A 7,091-nucleotide genomic window follows, 5' to 3' on the forward strand; every position below is an offset into this window, starting at 1 on the left:
TTCCGCTGAGCGTGTGGCTTTAGAAAAAAGTAGTTCAGTCAGCGGATTTCAATATATTTTGGTTCAGATTAAAAAAGGATAACTTATAAAATGTAGGATATAAAACAAATGTATCAGGTCTTTATTTCAAAAGTACATTATGTACAAAGGAAATTATTTATTCTCGGTTGGTCTTGCAAAATTACTATTTGTCATTCTCTGCAACAACCAAATAAATAGTAATGCCAGTCCAACCTCTGACAAATAATTCCTACTATACTTACTCAAAGTCTGGTATTTTTGTATAATTACTATTTACTACAGGTTTCAAATGTAAATCTAGTAAAGTATCTTTATTATGGTCTTCGATAAGGAAATAAATGAATACAGTTTGGAGACAATAAATTTTTTTTTCTTTCAAATCGGTGTTTTTCCCTTTTGGTATCTCCGTTTCCGTAGTTTTCACAGAAAATCCGCTCCCCAGAAAACTTCAGGCACTAATATGTTTCTTATTTGTCAATTTCACCTTGAGCTTCTATCTGGGTCTCTAATATGCAACATGATTACAAATATTACTTTGCACTACAGATTCACTCAAGACCCCACCGTGTACCAGTAATGTATTCATATCTACCAGAGATCATTCAGGGCACCGTAACTCAAAGGTTAGCGAATTGAAAGAATAATTCTGATTGGTTCTTAGTCACTCTACATAGGCCATTTTTTTTAGCGAATAACCGCTAACCTTTGTGTTACGGGGTCCTGGTGCAGTTGGCCCACAGTGCGCTTGCATAGCTCTACGCTTAAGCTAAATTACTGTTCTTGTATGATCATGCACATGGATCATACTGTCATTTGTGTGAAGTGTGTGATTCTGATCATAGACCTATGAAGAGATGGACATTCACCGCATAGATAATGAATTCACTAACAGGTGAATGTTGTTGTCATCTGAATAACATTCTCTTCCTACTTGTCTACTTTGGTCCTACTATCGTTAGCGCGAGAAGGGCCTGAAGCAATTTGTGATTGGAACGGTAATACTGTATATTTCACATATTTTATTTGCAGTTGATAACATGGAATGACTTGGAAAATCGATGGAAAATCGATGTGCAGTTCTTGTTTACCTTTGGTAATCTTAAATCGATGTGTTTTAATGGGGAAAATGTCTGCAAATTTTAATATAGAGGCAAATTTGTCATTAATTGTTTACCATTTGAAATTCCAATTTCCCAAGTTTTTCCATATTTTTCCAGATATACGTGGCACATATCGTGTATAGATCGTGTATCTCTCAATGTTATTGAGGTCCTTACGTGCCTCCGGAAGTGTCTGGATCGAATAATATCATATTTTATATCACAGAAATCGTCTGCTTCTCAAGTTTGCTGCTCCAAATGTGAAGCATGTTGACTGAAAGGCATGATACAGGGTATCAGCCAACAAAACTAGGGGAAACTGATCCTTCTTTAAGTGATCAGCTACATCTTTGTAGTCATGGTAATTGCTATTGTCACAACACCTGTATTTTCTTATTAAAATGAACATAACCAGGGGGTGATGGTGACTATCATTGGATAAAAGAAATGCTCGCATTACTCGTCCATCTCGTCACAGGTCAATGTTCTGATATTCGCGATACCGGCTGGTGATTGGGAATTCCCTGGCCCATACAAATCAATTATTGATGCATTCTGATTTGATGTTCTGTGTTGTGCTTGGATGAATGAGGAAATGGATGCTTGGTACGTTATAATAGCAATTGATAGTATTACGTATCCTATATTGGAAGAAAAAAAAATCAAATGGCTGCCCCCATCTCTGCGGCCCGCCCCCAAAATGGAATGTTTTTTAAAAATTTGAGACACTTTTTTCATGTGCTTATTTTACTTATCATAGCTCCAGTGAGAGCAAATAGTATTATTCTGCAATCTTGGAGTCTACATGTACATAAAACGGACACTGTCTGCAATTGTATTAGTGCAGTGGCAAGTTAGCAACCCCACAAATTTACATCATTATATCTCATTTCGGTATACACATTCTTATCAAAATACAAGATTTGAAAAAAAACCACACTCTTATTTGGTTAAAAAAATTGTTCCTTTCTTCAGGCATCATACATCACATTGCTCCATGCGAAATTTGAGGGAACATTTGGTTACGATATGAGCAAAATCAAAGTAGGGGGGAGGGGGATGTCAGGCGATTTGACATGGAATGATCCAAGTGTAATATTTGACCGGCAATTTTTGTATGTAATCAAAAGTGGAATTCATTGAAGATTTGTATAATTTAATAGCTTACATCATCTTCTTTTGTTTATTTTATCCAGTGTTTCAGTGCACATCACCAGCACACAATCTTCAAAATTTTGAAGAGATAGATACCACTATGTTCAGCATCTGTAAAACAAGACTTGGTAAATATTTGACATAGCAATTTATTCTATCTTGTGCATTTTTCATGATTTATTGATATACTGAAGCGTTGCATGAAGTTTTTGTGATATGTACTGTTTCTGTATATATTTTCCAATGCAGTCCATTCACTAATATCTTTATTTTTACAAATAATTGATAATAATATTGATGATTATAATTAAAAAATTGTTTTTATTATCTTTCAGGGATCAAAATTGTTCGTAGTAACAGTGGGGATATTGCAGAGAATAACGTTGGGATCTTTGTGAAGAGGGTGATCCCTGGCAGGTAACAGCAAGGATGTTGCAGAGAACGACCTTGGGATCTTTGTGAAGAGGGCGATCCTTCGAGGGTAACAGATGGTTCCAGAGAATGACCTCGAGATCTTTGTGAAGAGGGTGATCCTTGGCGGGTAACACCAAGGATTTTGTAGTTAATGACCTTGGGATCTTTGTAAAGAGGGCGATCCTTGGAGGGTAACAGCAAGAATGTTGCAGTTAATGACCTTGGGATCTTCTGAAGGTGGTGATCCTTTGCGGGTTACAGCAAAGATGTTGCAGAGAATGACCTTGGGATCTTTTTGAAGTGTTCCTTGACGGGTAATAGCGAGGATGTTGCAGATAATGACCTTGGGAATTTTGTGAAGAGGGTGATCCCAAATGGGTAACGATAAGAATGTTGCAGAGAATGATCTTGGGATCTTTGTGAAAAGGGTGATCCTTGGCAGGTAACAGCGAGGATGTTGCTGAGAATGACCTTGGGATCTTTTTGAAGGTAGTGATCCTTGGTGGGTAACAGCAAAGATGTTGCAGAGATTAATGACTTTGGGATCTTTTTGAAGTGTTCCTTGGCGGGTAATAGCGAGGATGTTGCAGAGAATGACCTTGGGATCTTTGTGAAGAGGGTGATCCCAAAAGGGTAACGATGAGAATGTTGCAGAGAATGACCTCGAGATCTTTGTGGTGAGGAAGATCCCTGGTTGGTAACAGCGAGGGTGTTGCAGAGAATCACCTAGGGATCTTTGTGAGGAGGGCGATCCTTGGTGGGTAACAGCAGGGATGTTGCAAAGAATCACCCAGGGATCTTTGTGAAGATGGTGATCCCTGGCGGATAACTTCAAGGATGTTGCAGAATATCACCCAGGGATCTTTGTAAAGAGGGTGACCCCTGGAAGTTATCAGCGAAGATTTATCAGCGAAGATTTATCAGCGAAGATGTTGCAGAAAATGACCAAGATCTTTGTGAGAGGGCGATGCCTGAACTTTAAGCTTCAGAGAGTGGTAAGTCTTTATAATTCCACCTCTCATTTTATTCAGACATTTAATCATTTGAAGCCCTATTTGATCACATTTTATTTTTCAACTTGGAAACATTAATGTTTTCTTTGTTTCATTTTAATTTAGTGATTGATAGAGAATAATATCTGAATTTACAAGTTTGAAATTTGTTGAAAATTTGCATTAAAAAAGAGGAAGTGATTTTGAGGTTCCATTGCATTAATAGGGAGTACCATGTATATATTGTCAGGGCTCTGAATCAAACGTTTACTGGGCTAAACAACAAAATTTGTTCACTTGTAGGAAACAATTACACCTTTCATAAATCCCTACTCCTAGAGAATAATAAGCAAATTGTAAAACATGTGTTTTAGTCAGGGTAAGATGTTTGTTGGCATCTTATGTCATCTTAACTCTAGGTGGTCTTCAATATGTCAATATCATAGTTAGGTCTTGCCATGCACAGTCAGTTAATATGAAAATCTGATTCAATGTATATTATGACCTTTGTTTAATGGATGATTTATTTAAACTGTTCATGTAAAGTACTGTGAAAATGTAACTGCAAGATAAGAATACCACATTTGTAAGAATTAGATCATTTACATTAAAAATGATATATGATCTATTAAACTCTTATTAGTGTGGTATTGTGCAATTAGGATATTTTTCATGTATTTTTGCAATTACTGCATTTCCATGGTATTGTGCAGTTACCATATTTCCATAGTATTTTGACATAACTACATTTTCATAGTATTATGCAATTACCACTTTGTTTTGGTTTTAGAGGTTGTTTTTTGTTGTTGTGGACAAATCTACCATCATTTGCAAAAGTTTAAGACCACCTAAAAATTTGTGTGTATAGCACTGTACATGTATATAATTGTAATATACTGTTATGACTTCTTTAAAACTGGACTATTTACATGTATTATTTGTGAGTGTTGATTCTGTGATTTATTTGAATGGTTAAGGATGAATTTGTTAAAGAAATTGTCCAATGGCTTGACTTATCCTTCTGTTTGAATTATTTCGAAAACAAAGTGATTAGTCAAGCTATTTGACAATTTCTTTGAGCTAGTTCCCCTTTAACCTTTCTTATCAAACACAGAATCAAACCAACAAATTATATAAGGCCAGTTTTTAATGAAACTGTTACATTACAGGTAAATGGTTTAAAACCATGTCAATCACAAGAATCCCTGTTAAATTATGAGAACTTTTTCAGGCTAAAAAATACCTGTTATACCTGCATTCACACCATCCCGTAACATACCCTTCTGGATTCAGCCACCCACGACGTCCAACTACACATTGGACTAAAAGTTCCCGTAATTTGCTCTCACGTTGCTAAAATACCTGTGACCTTGAAAAAATCCCCATGAACGTTCTTGTAATTTTGGCAAGTACCTAATTTTTATTCTGAGAGATTACAGGTAATTTGCTTTTACACTGCCAAAATACCTGGAACTGATGAACTCTGAGGCGGTCTGAAATCACCTAGTTTATCTCAATTATTACATGTCATATACTATATACACAACACTTTGGTGGTCTTAAACTTTTGCAAATGATGGTATACATGTAGGCCTACTATACTCTATCTCATCCTGAGTTACATGTAGCTTTAATAAAATAAGTAGGCCCATGATACATCCTTTTTCTGCAATGAAGGCACTATTATGCTATTTTTAATTTTTTTAACAGGACATCTCCATGAATGAAGGGATCAGATGACGAGTGTCAACAATGAAAGCTTGAATATTTTTGTCTGACAACCACCAGTGGAGACCAGTGGACCAGTGAAATCAAGAAATTAATTGTCACCAAAATTCTGAATACCAAAATACTTAAAGTCCTACATTTCCTTATCTAGATTTAAGATTTTCAGATGATTTCATATTTCAAATCTTTAATCAACCAAGGAGAACTATAGAAATCAAATTACCAAGCAGGATTACTCTATTTTATTGCTTGAACTTAATCGGCCATTAACTTTTTAATCCAGTGGCATGGGTGTGGCCATTTTTTTCTGTCAGTTTGCAACTTTTAGCTACTCTGCTATATTTCTACAGCAGAGTAACTCAGATTTGCAAACAGACGTTCAGGCTATAGGATCACAATGTTATTGGCTGAACAATTCAAGCAATGAAATTGAGAACTGTAGCTCAGTTATCTTATTTCCATTGTCATACTTCATTGATAAGTCATATGAAATGATAATATCACATTGAACTTTGAAAAAAATATATTAGGGGTCTAGTCTGGTTGGTTGTCAAAGTCTTTGACTCTGTGAATTTCTATTTTATTTAATTATTTCACGTGGTCCACTGGTCGGTCATCGGTGGACTGGACTGGTCAGTTCAACTCAGCCCTAGTTTGAAGTGAAAAGTGAGTTTCTTTCATTAAATTTTTTCTGAGAATAAATTTGATTAAAAATTAAATTAGTTAGAACCATGCCAAAGTAACAAGTGTTGTTTTCACAGTTGACTTTGAAGTGAAAACAGGTGAAATTTACTCGAAGATACTTAAAAAATTTATTGTTACTAAAATCGAAAAACTAGCAGTTTAAGAACTAAATTTCCTTGTTGAGCTAGGTATCTTTGATCATCCAAGTAGAACAATGCAAATAAGATTGCTGTGCAGAATTTATCCATTTCCTTGCTTCAATTGTATTAAATTATTGCATTACAGTTGGGTGCAGCCTAATATGTGACCAGCCACCCCAAAACCAACAAATGTCGCCCAAAATGAGTTTTGCGATATTTATTGACCTTGAAAAACCACATGATCATAAGCTTGAAAGTGAGATATAACTTGCCAAAATTGATAAATGAATACCTACACAATCAATTTGAGACAAATTCTTCTATTCATGAGTGAGAACTAAATTTAATCTTAAGTCTATGATTCTCCTTGCAGCAAGTGCAGAGTCCTATCCAAGAAAGTAAAGGCCTAACATCAAGGATTCATCTGGAACAAGCGGCCCAACAGGAAGCAGGGAACATGGAACTAGAATATAAAGACATCATGATGGAGGATGAACTCAACGTACTCATGAAATAGTCCAGAGAAATGTTATCAGAACCAGTGGTAAGTTATGGAGTGTTTATGATTTTTTTATATAGGGCATTTGAACAGTGCATCACAAATTTTAAGTATGCATGGTTTGTCTGTGCAATATGAGAGGATATATTGCATGGTGCGCCTAAATTTAACAAATTCCCCATTTAGGCAACTTTATGTTATACAAACACTGTGCATAATGTGTTTGTGGTAATGTAGCTCACTCGAGGATACTTCCAGTTTTTGCACAGCATGCTTTTTTTTTTACAATATTCTGAATACTGTAGTGCCTGCATTATAATTAATATCACAAATGTACATGTTAAAATAAGCATTATTT

At 35.5% G+C, this 7,091-nt stretch overlaps 1 long non-coding RNA gene across 1 annotated transcript; it reads left to right on the forward strand.

Annotated features, from left to right (window-relative positions):
- Positions 1-3,599: 3,599 nt before the first annotated feature.
- Positions 3,600-6,772, forward strand: LOC121412236. The gene is made up of 3 exons (XR_005969578.1): positions 3,600-3,685; positions 5,393-6,076; positions 6,608-6,772. It is a non-coding gene; the product is annotated as an uncharacterized LOC121412236 (long non-coding RNA).
- Positions 6,773-7,091: the final 319 nt, after the last annotated feature.

Source organism: Lytechinus variegatus, chromosome 3 (assembly GCF_018143015.1).
Source record: "Lytechinus variegatus isolate NC3 chromosome 3, Lvar_3.0, whole genome shotgun sequence".
Classification (NCBI taxonomy): Eukaryota; Metazoa; Echinodermata; class Echinoidea; order Temnopleuroida; family Toxopneustidae; genus Lytechinus; species Lytechinus variegatus.